Genomic DNA, 18,980 nt, shown 5'->3' on the forward strand with positions numbered 1-18,980 from the left:
ACTAGTGGCCATTAAAATTGCTACACCACGAAGATGACGTGCTACAGACGAGAAATTTAACCGACAGGAAGAAGATGCTGTGATATGCAAATGATCAGTTTTCAGAGCATTCACACAAGGTTGGCGCCGATGGCGACACCTACAACGTGCTGACATGAGGAAAGTTTCTAAACGATTTATCATACACAAACAGCAATTCACCGGCGTTGCCTGGTGAAATGTTATTGTGGTGCCTCGTGTAAGGGGGAGAAATGCGTACCATCAGTTTCCGACTTTGATAAAGATGGATTGTAGGTTATCACTAATTGCGGTTTATCGTATCGCGACATTGCTGCTCGCGTTGGTCGAGATTCAATGACTGTTAGTAGAATATGGAATCGGGGGGTTCAGGAGGGTAATACGGAACGCCGTGCTGGATCCCAACGGCCTCGTATCATTAGCAGTCGAGATGACAGGCATCTTATCCGCATGGCTGTAACGGATCGTGCAGCCTCGTCTCGATCCCTGAGTCAACAGATGGGGACGTTTGCAAGACAACAACCATGTGCACGAACAGTTCGACGACGTTTGCAGCAGCATGGACTATCAGCTCGGAGACCATGGCTGCGGTTACCCTTAATGCTGCGTCACAGACAGGAGCGCCTGTGATGGTGTACTTAACGACGAACCTGGGTGCACGAATTTCAAAACGTCATTTTATCGGATGAATCCAGATTCTGTTTACAGTATCGTGATGGTCTTATCCGTGTTTGGCGACATCGCAGTGAACGCACATTGGAAGCGTGTATTCGTCATCGCCTTACTGGCATATCACCCAGCTTGACGGTATGGGGTGCCATTGGTTACACGTCTCGGTCACTTCTTGTTCGCATTGACGGCACTTTGAACAGTGGAAGTTACATTTCAGATGTGTTACGACCCGTGGCTCTACCCTTCATTCGATCCCTGCGCAACCATACATTTCAGCAGGATAATGCGCGACCGCATGTTGCAGGTCCTGTACGGACCTTTCTGGATACAGATAATGTTCGACTGCTGCCCTGGCCAGCACATTCTCCTGATCTCTCACCAATTGAAAACGTCTGGTCACTGGTGGCCGAGCAACTGGCTCGTCAGAATACGGCAGTCACTACTTTTGATGAACTGTGGTACCGTGCTGAAGCTGCATTGGCAGCTGTACCTGTACACGACATCCAAGCTCTGTTTGGACAATGCCCAGGCGTATCACGGCCGTTATTACGGCCAGAGGTGTTTGGTCTGGGTACTGATTTCTCATGATCTATGCACCCAAATTGCGTGAAAATGTAATCACAAGTTAGTTCTAGTATATTATATTTGTCCAATGTATAACCGGTTGTCATCTGTATTTCTTCTTGTTATAGCAATTTTAATGGCCAGTAGTGTAGATCTCTTTATTCGAAAAGCCCTTTCTGTAACAATGACCGAGTCCCAAAAAATTAGAGCTCGCCTGTTCCTAATCGCTTCGTCAGCTCAAATTCATAGGTGACGAAGGTGTGTGTGTGTATCCTCCTTTTATTTTTGCCTCTCCTTGGAATATTATATAGAGACTTCAGAAAGTAAGTTGTATCTGTCCTCCCATGCTATGGCTGCCGTGCATCAACCGTGTAGATTGTCAGAAAAGAGAACAGATTCCAACCTTACGTTCATACAATTCGGCTCTACATGGATGACGGGCGCATCACAGTATGGGAGTAACATGGCACAACAACTGGAAACGTACTCCAAACCTGAAATACATAAGACAGCACAATTCTTTTGCGTAAAACGTCTAAATTGCATCGTGGTTTTCAGTGAAATTTTGGCGGTATAGAAGAGATCAAATGTAACAAGTCCAGCTGCATCGCGCCGGGTAGCCGCACGTTCTCAGACGCCGTACCTCAGTTCGCGCGCCTCTCTTCGTCGGAGGTTCGAGTCCTCCCTCGGGCATGTGTGTGTGTGTGTGTGTGTGTGTGTGTGTGTGTGTGTGTGTGTTGTCCTTAGTGTAAGTTAGTTTAAGTTAGATTAAGTAGTGTGTAAGCCTAGGGAATGATGACCTCAGCAGTTTGGTTCCATAGGTTCTTACCACAAATTTCCAAAATTTCCAGCTGTAGCAAAATGGTGGCTACAATTTGAGCAAGTCCATTTCTTACACCATGGAATTTCCATTTTTTCGTCAATCTGAAGAGACGTGTTGTGTAATAGTGTAAGTAGGCTGTTTATGTTTTCTTATTGGCAACGCTACGTAGCGCTCTGTAGGAAAATCACTGGCTGTGCTGTGTGCAGTCTGAGGCTAGTTTGCATTGTTGTCTGCCATTGTAGTGTTGGGCAGCTTTATGTGAACAGCACATAGCGTTGCGCAGTTGGAGGTGAGCTGCCAGCAGTGGTGGATGTGGGGAGAGAAATGGAGGAATTTTGAAATTTGTAAGACTGGATGTCATGAACTGCTATTTATGACTTTTGATGTCTATTAAGGTAAATACATTGTTTGTTCTCTATAAAAATCTTTCATTTGCCAACTATGCCTATCAGTAGTTAGTGCCTTCCGTAGTTTGAATCTTTTATTTAGCTGACAGTAGTGGCGCTCGCTGTATTGCAGTAGTTCGAGTAACGAAGATTTTTGTGAGGTAAGTGATTTGTGAAAGGTATAGGTTAATGTTAGTCAGGGCCATTCTTTTGTAGGGATTTTTGAAAGTCAGATTGCATTGCGCTAAAAATATTGTATGTCAGTTTAAGCACAGTCTTGTATAATATTTAAAAAAGGGGACATTTCATATGGCGACCCTGCCATGATACCTCACTGGAATCTTCTGATTTTTTCTTGTAGTTTGTGTAATTAGTGTAGATTTTGTTTATTGCTAGTGCGTAATTGTAGAGAGAATCTCCTTTGTAGTTGCAGTCTTTCATTGTTGTACAGTAAAACAGGTGTGGCAAGCATGTAAATTTGCACCAAGTATTTCGCAGCTTCCAATTAACTAAATATTATTTTCAGCACTATGTTAATGTGTTCTCTTATTTTCTGTGTTATCGTGGGAAATATTGTGACAATTATGGCATGTGAAAAACGTAATACTAGGCTCCAAAGTAAACTGAGAAATGACAGTGAAGACGAAAGCAGTGTGTTAGCGCCACCGTGTTATGAATTAACTAATGTTCAACATAGTAATTTGGTAATTGTGCATAGGGAAATGGAGCAGGTGACAAACAATGGCGTAGGCAGTGAAACAATTAGTGAACAGGGAAGCATTATCAATCGATCGGTCGGCAACAGCTTGCCTCAGGAACAGGGGGGTATACGCTTACTTTGTGTACCATGTGTTTGGCAAGCACAAGGAGTCCTAGCTAATATGGTATTTGCTTATACAACTTTACACATCGGTACCATATTTCTGTAACACACAAATTACACAGCCATCTGATCAGTTAACTGAGAGATAAACATTTTTTTACTACATCAGTGACACATGTTTATGCAGTTACACAGTTGGGTAACTTCACACTTATGAAATTGTATTTTGTCTGTACTTTGTGAATTGTTCGTATTTTTTTGGAACCATTGTGATACCATGAGAGCTTTTAATGATATATTAGGTATGAGATCACGATTTTTAAAGTACATTTGAGGCAGATGACACTTTTGACATGAGCAGAGAATTTTTTTTGGTTTTGAAATTATTGGAGGAAGCTACGACGATTTTGAGAGTTGACTGAGGTGTTATGATGTTATTATTACGATGACTATGTGTATTATGCTATTCCGGTATGTTTATGATCAATAAGCTGATGCTATACGAGTTATTTGAGTATGCTACGTATCTGTTATGATGAAATATTGAAGAAGTGTCGACGAATAAGGTAAGGAATAATGAGTAGTGGTTAGGGACTCTGGTTTGTGAAAAAGGTTGTTTGAAACCAAGAATCGTACTTTAAGAGTTATGAAATGTATGTAAATGCGTGAATGTATTACAATGCTGACGAAAATTTTTTGGACTCTGTTACATCAATAGGATTTTGTTTCTACAGATTTGTAACGCAAATTCTTGACCTGTGAAATATTTTTATATGAGACTGTCACTGTAGCGGAAACTGCTGTTGTAAATATTTCCGTAAGAAAGTTAAGTGACCACCTGCACATAATGCTTTGGCACCCAGCTGTGTCAGATGCCTGGAGAAAAAGCCCTTAGTGTGTGCCTTTTTAGAGGCACAGGTAGAAAAAAAAGGGAGGCCATTATCCTCGCTATTGACATTCCTTTGTAGAAAGCATCGCAAGTACGACACGCTCGAACTTGAAAACATATGATTATACTGTGGAGCTCTTAATTTATGATATTTACTAAAATGCCTAATGAAACGATGAGAAACATTTCATGGCTATTGTCTTGCTGGTTGAGAGAAATGCCATATGGCTTGCTTTATGTATTTATTTACTCATTTTGTTTAATATCTAGTTTCTAGCTGAACTTCAGCATTGGTTAAAATAAAATTTAATAGATGTACTAATATAAATATTTTATGCCTACAGATCCAGTAAATAATTTTATGATCTATTAAAAAAAAAGAAGGAGCATAAAAAAGACATTTCCCTTCACAGGAATTGCATATGGAATTTTCTTTTCAACTACTTGGTAATTTTTTTGGTAGAATAACTTCTTGTGGTGCACCACTTCAATTACATAGACATTACGATGTGAATATACATTTCCCTTGTCTGCATTGTTGTCTTTAGTGTAATATTTTTTTCTGCTTGAGCTATGTCATGTTTAGATATAAGTTATTTCATTTGCTGCTGCTGTTTGCCAGGCATAGTGTTACTGAATTTGACTTTGTATTACGCTGTTAAGCCAGTTTTACTACGGATTTATTTTTCTTGTTTGCTGCACAGTGTCTTATATTAGTTGTAATATTGCAATTCCTTCGCCAATTTGAATTTTTTTTCAATGCTGTTTGTATTAATTGTTTTGTGCTGCTGCATTGCCTCATCCCTGAGCTCAGTAGATTTAAGTTAGCTTAAGAGGGGGTAGACTATATAAGAGAATGAGTTGCGATGAATTGGAAGAAATGCATTCAGAAGTTATACGAAAAAAGTACAGAAAGCAGGTATAGATAGGAATTTTTGGGAATAATGATGAACGAAGGGAGATCTCCAAGAAAAAAAAGGTTTTGTTTGCAAAATACTGCAGTACCAAATGTTACACTGAAAACAAACCCTGTCCTTTCCCCCTGTGTTATTTTGCTATGTGTTTGTGTACTCTTGCATTTTTGCGTTTTTCCTGTCTTTATGTGTTTAGCTAATAAGATTTATGTTGTAGAATTTTTCTAGCACTAAGCTAAATTTACTATGATGAGGAATACTGTTATCCTCAAATATAATTTGCATTAATAATATGTTATTTACTTTGTAAAGATGTTAGACATTATTAATTCTGTTCTGTTTTAATGCTCATGTGTGAAGTTGATGTTTCAATAATTATTCTGGTCTTTTATGTATTTACTTATGTCATAATTCCTGTAACACTGATGTATATGTTATTTCAATTCTTTTGTAAAGCCCCTATTACTACAAATGTTATCTGTATTATTATGTTTTTAATGATGTATTTTGTACCGTTGTTATTGTATTCTTATGTTATAAAATTGTAATTGATACCAGTTCATCATATTATTAACTTGTAAGTTACATTTCACTGCACACGTTTCTGTTGGTCATAGTATATGGACAATATGTGAGAAGTAGGGACTGTTAGTGTTTGCACGTGTGTTAATAATTCAGCAAGGGACTGGATAACAGCATTGCTGGTTCTAAGGACAATTCCAAAAACTTTGTGAGTGCACAAGTGGTGGTTATGGACTTGCTATATTATCCGCAAGACTCTTCAATGGTGATTGTGCACCTTCACAGTCACAACAGATGGCTGCTGGTCATCTCTACATGTACTACAGTGGGTCTGCATCTTTGATGACCCACAAATACCATTATTTCTACAAGGACTGCAGTGGGTCTGCACCTCTGGTGGCCCACCAATACCACAGTCTCTACCAGGACTACAGTGGGTCCGCACCTCTGGTGGCCCACCAATACCATAATCTCTACCAGGACTACAGTGGGTCTACTCTGTGATGACCTACCTACCAATATTCTTCAAAATGTCGAATGGCTCTGCAGTGGGTTTGCTCTGTTGTGGCCCATTACCTGTCAGCATGTCAAGAGTCAGCACTGTCTTTCCGTTGGAAGGACAACACTACTTCTTCAAGACTGCATGGAAATCCACTACTTCCATGTGCATTGTCTTTTACTGCTCAGACTTTGAGAAAAACACTCCTATTTTACTGTGATGAACGATCAGGACTGTCTTTATAGACTGTGAGAAAATTTTAGCTTTTGACCAACATTGTATCAATAAGTGTGTGCCTTTGATTTCCTTGTTATTGTAATTATGAAAAATTTTATCAAATCATTATTGGCCACTGCCCAAAACAATTTGTAAAATTCTTTGTGGGGGCATGGGGGCTATGTAAGTAGGCTGTTTATGTTTTCTTATTTGCAACGCTACGTAGCGCTCTGTAGGAAAATCACTGTCTGTGCTGTGTGCAGTCTGTGGATAGTTTGCATTGTTGATTGCCATTGTAGTGTTGGGCAGCTGGATGTGAACAGCGCGTAGCGTTGCGCAGTTGGAGGTGAGCCGCCAGCAGTGGTGGATGTGGGGAGACAAATGGCGGAATTTTGAAATTTGTAAGACTGGATGTCATGAACTGCTATATATATTATGTCTTTTGATGTCTCTATAAAAATCTTTCATTTGCTAACCATGCCTATCAGTAGTTAGTGCCTTCCGTAGTTTGAATCTTTTATTTAGCTGACAGTAGTGGCGCTTGCTGTATTGCAGTAGTTCGAGTAACGAAGATATTTGTGAGGTAAGTGATTTGTGAAAGGTATAGGTTAATGTTAGTCAGGGCCATTCTTTTGTAGGGATTTTTGAAAGTCAGGTTGCGTTGCGCTAAAAATATTGTATGTCAGTTTAAGCACAGTCTTGTATAATATTTCAAAAAGGGGACGTTTCAATAGAACCCAGTAAGTTCTCTTCAACGAGGAGTATTCATCAGGACAAGGGCATCGCAAGGATAGCCCCACGTGTTTTTCAGATACGTAAATTCGCTGATGGAAAGAGTATGCAGCAAGTTGCGATGTGTGCTGATGATGCTGTGGTATACGGGAAGGCGTCGTCGCTAAATGATTATAAGAGAATACAAGAGGACGTAGAAAAAAATTTGTAGTTAGTGTGATAAATGGCGGCTTGCCCTAAATGTAGAAAAATGTAACTTAATGCATATGAGAAGAAAAATAAATCCCGTAGTGTTTCAATACAGCGTTAGCAGTGTACTGTTTGACACAGTCACACCGATTAACTATCTAGGCATAGCGTTGCAAAGTGATTCAAAATGGAACGAGCACGTAACGGATGCAGTAGGAAAGGCAAATGGACGACTCCGATTTACTGGAAGAATTTTAGAAAATTATGGTTCATCTGCAAAAGAGATCGTGTATGGAATGCTGGTGCGGCGCATGCGTAGGTACAAATCCAGTGTTTGGAAGCCCCATCAAGTCGGATTAAAGGAAGGCATCGAAGTAATTAAAAGACTGCTTGATTTGTTACCGGTCGGCTAGATCAACACGCGTGTATTATGAAAACGCTTCTTGCACTTAAGTGGGAATCTCTGGAGAGAAGGCCCGCATCTCGTGGTCGTGCGGTAGCGTTCTCGCTTCCCACGCCCGGGTTCCCGGGTTCGATTCCCGGCGGGGTCAGGGATTTTCTCTGCCTCGTGATGGCTGGGTGTTGTGTGCTGTCCTTAGGTTAGTTAGGTTTAATTAGTTCTAAGTTCTAGGCGACTGATGACCTCAGCAGTTGAGTCGCATAGTGCTCAGAGCCATTTGAACCATCTGGAGAGAAGAAGAACTTATTTTCGAATAACATTATTGAGAAAGAGAACCGGTACTTGAAACTGGCAGCAGAACAACTTTGCTGCCACCAACGAAGATTTCACGTAAGTACCGCGAAGATAAGACAGTAGTTTTTCCCTCGCTTTGTCTGCGTCTGGAACAAAAGAGGAAATTAGTAATGGTACAAGGAACCTCCTCGATCAACCATGTGGTGGCTTTCGAAGAAGGTATGTAATTGCTGATGGCGATTTTCCAACCTCGGGGATGCTCATACAGCGATTCTCGAATGGCTACGTGACCCAGGAGCGTATTTCTCTCGTCTAGGGATTGAACATCAGATAGAACTTTTCGATCGTTGTTCACAGATACTTGATGGCTGTGGTGGAAAACAGTGTGATGTATCTGTGTCACTTTGACTTGTCGAACAGTATTACTTGGCCGGTCATAATAGTGTTCAGCTCACTTTTTGAAGGCCCTGAAGGATTGACAGATAGATGCCGTAAGGAATAAGACAAGCACAGCAAAGTTTGTGTTACGACAAAGAGCTGTGCGTAGTTAAGCTTATATCTATTACACGCTATATATAAGTAAATACTGAAGTAACACATGGTTTTCTGGTTACTTATACCGGGTGATCAAAAAGTCAGTATAAATCTGAAAACTTAATAAACCACGGAATAACGTAGATAGAGAGGTAAAAATTGAGACACATGCTTGGAATGACATGGAGTTTCATTAGAACCATCCCATATTTCTAGAAAGATCTCTTGCGCGCGTCGTTTGGTGATGATCATGTGCTCAGCCGCCACTTTCGTCATGCTTGGCCTCCCAGGTCCCCAGACCTCAGTCCGTGCGATTATTAGCTTTGGCGTTACCTGAAGTCCCAAGTGTATCGTGATCGACCGACATCTCTAGGGATGCTGAAAGACATCATCCGACGCCAATGCCTCACCATAGCTCTGGACATGCTTTACTGTGCTGTTCACAACATTACTCCTCGACTACAGCTATTGTTGAGGAATGATGGCGGACATACTGAGTATTTCCTGTAAAGAACATCATCTTTGCTTTGTCTTACTTTGTTATGCAAATTATTGCTATTCTGATCAGATAAAGCGCTATCTGTCGGACATTTTTTGAAGTTTTGTATTTTTTTTTTGTTCTAATAAAACCCCATGTCATTCCAAGCGTGTGTGTCAATTTGTACCTCTCTATCTACATTATTCAGTGATTTATTCAGTTTTCAAATTTATGTTGACTTTTTGATCACCCAGTATATGTGACAATTGTTACTGTATGTAAACATGATGATGAATCTGTGACGGTTGGAAATATTTTTGCTTTTATGTTTTCGTTCATCGTATCAAAGAACGCCACCATACTATGAGCCATGTGCTCAAATAGTGTTTTGTTTTGTCTTCTGTAATAGGCAAGGGCACAGGTTACCCAAAAGTCATAACACAATACATGCAGAGGATGGGAAAAATGTGGAGAAGCCAGAGACGCAACACATTACCACGCCTAATATAGTGTGGAAAAAACATTAACATTAGAAACAACTTTTAGCCATCTCGGAATGGATAAATAAATACAAGTCCTGCATACTTCGCAAGGGAATTTTACACCATTGTTCCTGCAAAATAACGGCAAGTTCAGGTAACTATGATGGATGCGGGTAGCGCTCACGCTCTGTTCTCTCCAAAATAGACCATAAGGGCTCGAATAATGAGATCTGGTGGCTGCGGTGGCCATTGTGATAGTTCATCGTCATACCCACAAGACTAGTCCTGAATGATTAGAGCTGTGCGAACAGCGGCTGTTTGGTGTTGGAACACAGTGTCACCATTGGCGAATAAACATTGCACCATGGGATGGACCTCATTAGCCAAAATGGTCACAAAGTCTTGGTAGTAATGCGACCTTGCAGAGAAACGAAAGAGAGCCTTGGAATATCACGATATGGCTGCCCGAAACATCACTAAACCCCCCGCCGTGTTTCACTCTCGGAACGTAAAGTCGACCAGAAACTGGAAACAATGTGGAACAAGACAAATCCGAAGAAATGCTTACATTGCTCCGCCATGCACGTTTTATAGCTTCGGAACCACGTTTTCATGTTACTAGCATTTGCATCTCTGATGAGTTGCTTTAAAAAATGGCTCTGAGCACTAAGGGACTTAACAGCTGTGGTCATCAGTCCCCTAGAACTTAGAACTATTTAAACCTAACTAACCTAAGGACATCACACACATCCATGCCCGAGGCAGGATTCGAACCTACGACCGTAGCAGTCGCACAGTTCCGGACTGCGCGCCTAGAACCGCGAGACCACCGCGGCCGGCAGTTGCTTTAAAGTTCCCTTTGTGTGTGTTTAGTGCTGACGGGGTTAGCGAATGCGAAATTCGGTTTTTCAGTGACTTATGAAGTTATCGTCCCCGTATGTTTCGTCACAATCCTCTTCAATGGCGGTTGGCCGCGATCACTCAACACACACTTCCGTACACATTGTGACTTAGCGGACGATGTTTTCTCGCTTTCGCTACACATGAAATATATTCGTAGTTACGAAAACGGACAAGCATAAACAGTACAATGGATTGAAGACAACGCAGATATGAGCCGGGCCGGAACTCGGATTTCCCACTTTACGCAAAGATTTGCTTTAACCACTTTGGCTATGCGTGCGTGGCTCACGACCAGACGCAAATTTTCGTGTGTCACCCTTCATGCATCACAACTTACACATGCATGCATGTCCGAAGGTACATTGCATAGTACTTTTTAACAACACAGGCACTTCAAAATCGTATTGCCGGCATACGGTGTCAACTTTCTACACGGCGCCTCTGTAAACACCAAGCCTTTTGACTACATTGGCTATGGAAGCACCCGCGCCATTTATTTGCCCTCGTTCCAATTCACTTAACTCAGACATAGTGCACTCACAGCTACACAGAAGACTATTGTGACCACGACTGACAACTGCCACCTACGGAAAACATTGCACAGATTCCATTCGTGTTCAGGTAGAAAAACTTAACCAGCAGACTTGGCTAGCATCCGCATTGTGGCGGAAACGGTATATAGTATTTCGTGACTTTAATTACTTATAAATGATATTTCAGGTAGATATACATAAAACCAGTTACCTGTTGTCAGTGTAACAATTCGTTTGATCTCAAAAACGATTATCCCGGCTAATATTTGGCACTCTGCTAAAGAAATCTCCACTTGACGTTGTGTAGAAATGTTGTCTGTAAAGTCATGTGAGTGGAACTAAATTGTATATCATTTATCAGATTTTATACAGCTGTTATTTAAGGTGGAAACACTTTTCTCTAGCAAAAGAAACATTTAGTCACACACTACTACCCGCGCATAATACTAACGTATGTCCCCTCTTAAAATATTTCATGTAAATCGTCCGAAATAATTAGGCTTCATGCATCAGCAAATAAGAAATTGATACCACGTAACGTACTGTGAGCACTATTTTTAAAGATTCAATCTGAGTTAAATTCTGTCTTTTAAAGTAGATTCGGGACCACCGGGCACATTAATTATTTCCAGTCATTCATATCTAACAACATTTATGTTTGTTAATATTCTCGATTAAAAACTGCCGCGGAGATATTTTTGCTAAGATGGCGGCAGACAGACGATAGTCAATTTGTCTATTGTAATTCTCGATTCCCTTTATATCAAGTTAATATATTCAGATAAAAGTCTTGAAGCCTTGTGTTCTCTATTCTTTAGCATTTAAAAATATTCTCAATGAAAAATGTTTCATATTTTTTATACCAGCTACTGGTAAACTGCACTGTAAATTTCTAGCGCTAATGGCCGCGCTCCTAATTGCGGAGCTGAAAATTAACACTTAAAACATTAATTAGATTGGATAACAATTGAAATAAATACAAATCGACGTCTAGACAATAGCGACTCTACTTTTCAAATAATAATTAATAATATAGTTACAGGTTTTATCTTTACAGACGTCACACGTCTCACGTCCGAACAGTTCATCGGTTAACACAGGAAGAACAACTGAAGCACAATTATCACAGACAACAAAAAAAATTATAATTGTCGTTGTCTATGAATGTAGCTCTCTGACAATAGCTTTAATTCACACAGAAATTAAATTATTACAGAAATAATGAAATAATTGTCGTCATTTTTACACGATACAGCCTTTTTTATACGTAGTATCGAAAATATTTGTTGAAGTTTGTACACTTAGTTCATTTTTACAACTTGTGGCTAGAACATTAGCCTTTGTGCAGCTGGCGTGCAGCCCTGAAGGCCCGTGCTGCGTGCAGTGGGCGAGGCGGTCCGCGGCTCTCCACAGTGGGAGCGCCGGGCTCCCGTCCAGCTGCGCGGCCCTCCCCCAGGGGTCGGCTACGCGCGTGCCTCGCTGGCCGTGGCGTCGATATCCAATAAACGGCCCGCAGCGGCGGCCAGCCTCTCAAAGGCCCCCAAATTGCGTTTGGCGCCGCTCGCCGCCGCTGCTCCACCTGGCCGCGGATCGCTAGCCTCGTGGCGCACTCTGTATGCTCTCTCTCCACCGCGCTCTCACAACCGTCTTCTTTCGTAGAAGGCTCTGTGTTGCACGCACCCATGCCAGCGGCTGTACCGAATTTCCTGCTAATTTTACAGAAACTTGATTTGGTTTATCTTTCGTGCTTTGATCTTTCATAAAAGCATTAGTAATGGTACGATATACTTTTATGCTGTATGCCGATGGAACCGAAATTCTGCCATCCTCAGGTATGGCCCGTCTTTGTCTCACTGCACAGACGGCAACCCATATTACGCTAGTAAACAACGCAAGTTTTTCCTGATTTATTTTTGATTATTTAGCATACGTAAAATTTTTTTAGTGTGATTGCATGCAGTTTTGGAATAAATTGAGAATTTCTCTGAGGTACGCAACATGTAGCTATGTAATCATAATAAAATAAGTATTTTTCGTAAGGTTATACAGTGTTACCTGTAACAAAGGGATCTTTTATTTCACAGCCTGTACTACACTACCTTACTATGGAACATTCATGTAAAAGACGAGCACTGGACGATGAATGTATGCATATTTTCATGTGTGTGTATGCCTAGCATCTCCTTCTAAACCACTGTACCCATTTCAACCAAATCTCATTCAGATTCTGCTTCCTATATATCACCACAGTGGGATTAGAACCTCCTAGCTCTCATAGGAATGGAGAAAGGACAAGAAAGGCTTTTTTCATTTCGTGAAATATAGGCTGCTCTGCACAGCAGGCATGTTTTGCAGGTAGCATTGGCATGCTTTGCAGAGACTGCATGTGTGAATGGGCAAATCCGAGCAGAGAGAGGGTGAGAAGATGAATAGTGAGAGAATGTGATGGATCATATGGATAGAGAAAGCAGGAAGACTTGGCCCCAGAGGGTGGAGCAGGTGGTGTAGGGGAGAGCAGGTATGGACAGCAGGAGAAGAGAATGAGGTGAAGAGAAAGAGATTGACAGACGGGAGGAGACTAGCAGTGGTAATAAATATCAGCATGCCTTGCAGGGGCAACATGTGTGGTTGGACACAGCTAATCAGAGTGGGGTAGAGGAGATGGATAGTGAAGAGAAATGGAAGACAAAGTAAATGATGAAAGGGGAGGAGGAGCAGATGGGCGAACAGAAGGAGGGAGGAGAAGATTATAAGGAGAGGAGTTGTTCAAAAGGAGAGAGGGAGACTATGGACAAAAAGAAAGGGAGAAGGATATGGATAGTTGGGAGGAATGCATGGCCATAGAGATGGGGCAGATGATATGGGTAGATAGAGGTGGGAGGAGGAAATCAAGAGGCACATAGCATGGGGAGGAAGAGATGGACAGATAGAGAAAGAAGGATGAGATGGAGAGAGACAGAGGGGGGATTATATTGACACACAGTGGGGAAGGTGAAGATGTCTGGAATATATGTGGTGAACGCATACATGAACGTAGCCATGGCAAAAGGCTAGTGTAGAAAAGTAGAATGCCTAAAATTAGAGGGAAAAATGTTCACTTACTATTCGATTCCTTGGTGGCCCAACAGCTAATCAGAACACCATTGACAAACTTTCAGATTGAGATTTTCACTCTGCAAAGGAGTGTGCGCTGATATGAAACTTCCTGGCAGATTAAAACTGTGTGCCGGACTGAGACTCGAACTCGGGACCTTTGCCTTTCACGGGCAAGTGCTCTAGCAACTGAGCTACCCAAGCACGACTCACGCTAGGTCCTATCAGCTTTACTTCTGCCTGTATCTCGTCTCCTACCTTCCAACCTTAAGGCAAAGGTCCCGGGTTCGAGTCTCGGACCGGCACACAGTTTTAATCCGCCAGGAAGTTTCAAACTTTCAAATGTTGGTTCATGACACCTATTGAGTATTTTGGTATCAGGTACCCACAGTCTCCAGCTGCTCGTTACAGAGTTATTGTGTTTTGTTTGATTTATTTTCCTAGTTAGCTTTGGATATGCATTACATTAAAAATAGTGTACCATATTGCAAATGTTGACGTTATATGAATGTGTCTTTTTGCTTGGAAACAAATTTGTTCCAGTGAACCATCCGGCCGCCTGCTGTCAATAGTAATGTTCGCTTTACTATTCACCCAGAAGCTTGCAATCAGTACTGCTCGGTTCTGTCTTGAGTTTGGTTTCCAATCAGATCTACGTTTATACTGATACACAGTACTACAGGTACGTTTACGGCATAGACTTGACCATTATGCACCTCCTTGATGGTGTCAATGAATATCGTGGAAGAATGGAACAATGACCTAGCACTGCGTTGTTCTCACGGCGATGGCAGTAACGTCACTTCACTCTTGCATCTGTACGTAGATGTTTTGTGTTGTACACATTGGTGATCACATATTACGTATTTATAAACTCTTGTGAATATATCTGCACAGAAACAAGGGTAACAGTGGTATCAAATCGAATAAATTGTAACTGCCTTGTCCTGGGCTTCCACGTCAGCTATTCTCCAGAAAATGTAGGAGCTGCAAGTGACAAACAGCCATCAAAAGATTAAAGAAATGGAATGACAGTGTCAAGGCCGATGGGTAGTTAGCATGATAGCTGACTATTGTTGGATGCATGGGGTGCCCCAAGCAGTGCACGAAAGAAAAACTTTGGAACGAATTTCAGAGGTGGAAAAGAAGAGGCATTGAGAGTATAATACTTCATTAAAATATTATGAGTGCCTTATTTAGTACTTGTTTTGAATATTTTTGTGCGATGAGTTTCCCATGAATGTTCTGAATCTTCATTACATTTTGAAATAACCATACGTCATAAAAAAAACTTCTGAACTTACTATATCCAAACCATTTGTATCACGTAAAATGATTAAAAATTTGGGAACTATAAATTTATAGACCAGTATTATTTTCGCTTTAGTTTTCAATAACATTACTAGTGTAGAGACATACATACGTAAACGTAAACGCTGATCATATAGTCGTATTGCTCTGGAAATTAGTATCGACGGCTTTACTCGATGCTCGTACTTCTCCGTCCGTAAACCTGTTACAGCAACAGTTTGCAGGAAAATCGGTCACGGGCTTTTCCTTGAGAGGAGCAAAATGTCAGCCAGCCAACTCTTGATGCGTATGTCGAGGGCCAGGGGAGGGGATGAGGGAGAGATATGGCGTCATAAACATTGAGATGCGTGAGAAACTAGCTTTTCTTGAATTTATTTTACACATGAATGTTCGATTCTTTGAGGAATGGAGGGAAGTGGGTGTGGGCTACTAGTCGCCACCTAAATGGACGTCATTACAAAAATTTAGGTCAGGTTCGATGAGATTTCTGAAGGAATTCTCCAGATCTGTTAAAACCATATCTGTTTCTGCCAACACTGTCTAACAGTAAGAATGTGTTATTTTTCCTTGATGGAGCCGTTACAGATTGGGAGTAGCTCTTTCTCGCCAACCTCGAGAGGCGGCATTTTGAATGAGCAAAGAAACTGTGGCAAGAGCCATGGTGCAAAACAATGAAATTGTAAATTATTATTATAGAGAGCGACCAGAAGCAATAATATATTTCACAAATGAAATGACCTAGTTTAAATGGACAGGCATATCCTTTCTTTTTTTTTTTTTTTTTTTTTTTTTTTTTTTTTTTTTTTAAAACACTGAAGTCAATATCTGTAACACGGGGATGTCGCCTGACGTTTGACAAGGAACCTGGCAAAATCTTCGTAGCCCCAGAGACGCCTCTTTTGCAGCGTCTGCCGCTGTAATTTGTTGTGCGTCTTCATAATGCTCTCGTGTCGACTAAAGGGTCCCGGGGCGAAACGCTCGACTATGCACTTCACAGTGCTTTGCAAAGTATGGATGTAGATTTGCAGTCTTCCCGAGATCCTTGTCTAAGACAATGAACCACTGTTCACGTCTGCCAGTTTTCAGCAGTTTGTTACTGACACTGGCGAGCACCATGTAAATAGCAGGTTTGATTTTTTAATTATAAATAAATAAATATTAATTCCCGATAATCTTACGTACCAGCAACGAAATAACACGCCTATAGTAGTGGTTGTAGCATTATCCTGCAAGTAGTCGGAAGAATCCTGAAATTATTGACAGGTATCGAACTTTGTTCTCCTTTGAGGTTAAAACAACATCAGTTGTATATTTAAATGAAAGGTTTACCTTGTATACACGTACGGGGCGGGGGGGGGGGGGGGGTGACGAAGTAAATTTACGAAGGTATGAATAGGCGTTTTGAAGTGGCGTAAGGAGAAATCAGCTGATTGTGTGAATTAATTGACTGTGCTCGTAATACAGCCAAGGTGGCGAATGGAATTGCCTTTTAAGAAAAAGGTGCTGTACAGTACGAGTCCACTTAGACAATCTGCCTCAATGAAACATACAAATAAGTACATAAAATTAAAGACCTTCAAGACAGAAATAGAGGAGAAAGCCGATAACAATACTGACAGTAGTAGTGGATGTCATGGAAATTGCAAATGGAAATTTACTGTACAAATTGGCCATCAACAATGTGTTCCACAATGGACCTGAGAAATCAATGTGAAGGTATTGCTGCAAGTTTATGGCGGGTCATGGCCCTTCGAACATAGGCCGGTGTGAGGTGGAGCGCACACTTTTAAGTTAAGTAGTGGTTTTGACTTTGTACATATGTACTGTTTGTGTTTTCCTTTCCTTTTTCGTTTATATATGTATACCTATGGTGTTATTTTAATCATTGACAAAGGTCTTCTTAGGCACTTGTGGGTTTTATTGTTCTGAAGAAGGTGTAGTTATGTACGCCGAAACCTGGGTTAACACTAGCTGCTTTTTTCGCAATCGAGGCGGGTTTTTAGTTTTTTAATATATTAACCAACGACTGCTGACGCGCTGCGAAGTTGAAGGTTCTTAAATTCGTATCCCCATGAGTCATTTGAATATAGAAGAGAAGGCAGCAGCTTGTAGCTATGCACCATGTATAGACACATTTTCCATTTGTCTGGAGACATTATCTTACACGGATAGTACCACGTGCGAAATTAAACTGCTACTCGAAGCAGCAGGTAGGGTAATATATTCGCGACCCTACAGATTTTGCAAGGACAAAAGGAAGTGCTCCAGCAGGAAACTGAAAAGATTTTAGAGGATTACATTATAGTACCCAGTAAAAGTGGCTGCAATTTTCCTTGATTTTAATTCCGAAAAAGACGGATGCCTGTAGAAAGCAGAAGTGGCAAATAGTCATATAGACGTCTTAATGAGATCTTCCTAAATCCAGTGCATCCATTGCAAAAATTAGAAGAAATTCTTGACGATCTAGGAAAGGCAAAGTACTTCCCAACCCACGACTTAGCGAAGGGCTGTTATCGAGTCTTATTAGACAAGCAGGATAGAGAGAAGACGGCTTTCAGTACGACGCATAGGCATTACGAGTACAAACGAATGCCCATGAGCCTTAAAACAGCTTCGATTACATTTCAAAAGTTAATAAACTCCATTTTCACAGGGCTACAATGTGACAAATTGATCATCTAATTGGATGACGTGGTAATATATGGCTTCTTCTTAGAGGAGCATGATGTGCGATTGACAGAGGTATTCGAAAGCCTTAGACTCCACAATTTAAAGCAACAAGTGGACAAGTGTGCCATCTGGGAATCGGCTCAGGGCTTGAGGCCAGATACGCAAAAGGTCAAGGTAATCAACGAGTATCCACAGCCCAAAACAAAGAAGTAACTAAAGGTGTATTTAGGCCTTGTGGAGAGTCTTATAAGCAACTTCAGCCAAATCGTGAAGCCACTACATGAATTATTAAAGAAAGAAGTGCCTTACAGCTGGGGTGTCGGACAAGGAAATGGTTGTCAGCATTTGAAAGCAAATGTTATCAGTCCACCTATACTACAGTACCCAGACCTTGAAAATACCTTCATAATTACCACGGACTCTAGACAGTTCAATATTTTAGCGGTTTTAAGTTAAGGAAAAAATCGGAAGCGACTAACGTGTCGCGTACGCGTTGATGATGGCTGAATAATGCAGGAAGTGGGTACAGTACGGTTGAGAGGGAGCATCTGGCAATTTGTTGGGCAGTGAAATATTTTAGATCGTATGTATTTCGAAGAAAGTTCCTGATATGTACTGATGATAAATCCCTAACATGGGTAGCTCTTGCAGGTTTATGAAATTTACATTGAAGCTGGATGAATATGACTATCAGAGCCTGGACATGAGTGGCAAACGAAATCAAGTCGCCGACGCACTCTCGTGAGTGAGAGAGGTCAGGGCGACAGGCGTGTGGCCGATAGGGCACAGGACACAAAACAGTTGACCAGAAAACAGTAAAAGATATTATTCAGAAGTGCAAATGGTGTGTAAAACTATATCTGGAAGAAAGAGCTGAGTAGCGAAAAACAGAAATAATAAATGCGAATGAAAAAGCCGCAATATTAAAACAGTTTCAAGATTCTCTCACCGGGGATCACCAGGCCACAGGAAGAACCTATCAGCGAATAAAAAAGTACTGAGTACGTAACGGTATGAAGAAAGATATAAAAGAGT

The sequence above is a fragment of the Schistocerca serialis genome, chromosome 9 (assembly GCF_023864345.2).
Source record: "Schistocerca serialis cubense isolate TAMUIC-IGC-003099 chromosome 9, iqSchSeri2.2, whole genome shotgun sequence".
Taxonomy (NCBI): domain Eukaryota; kingdom Metazoa; phylum Arthropoda; class Insecta; order Orthoptera; family Acrididae; genus Schistocerca; species Schistocerca serialis.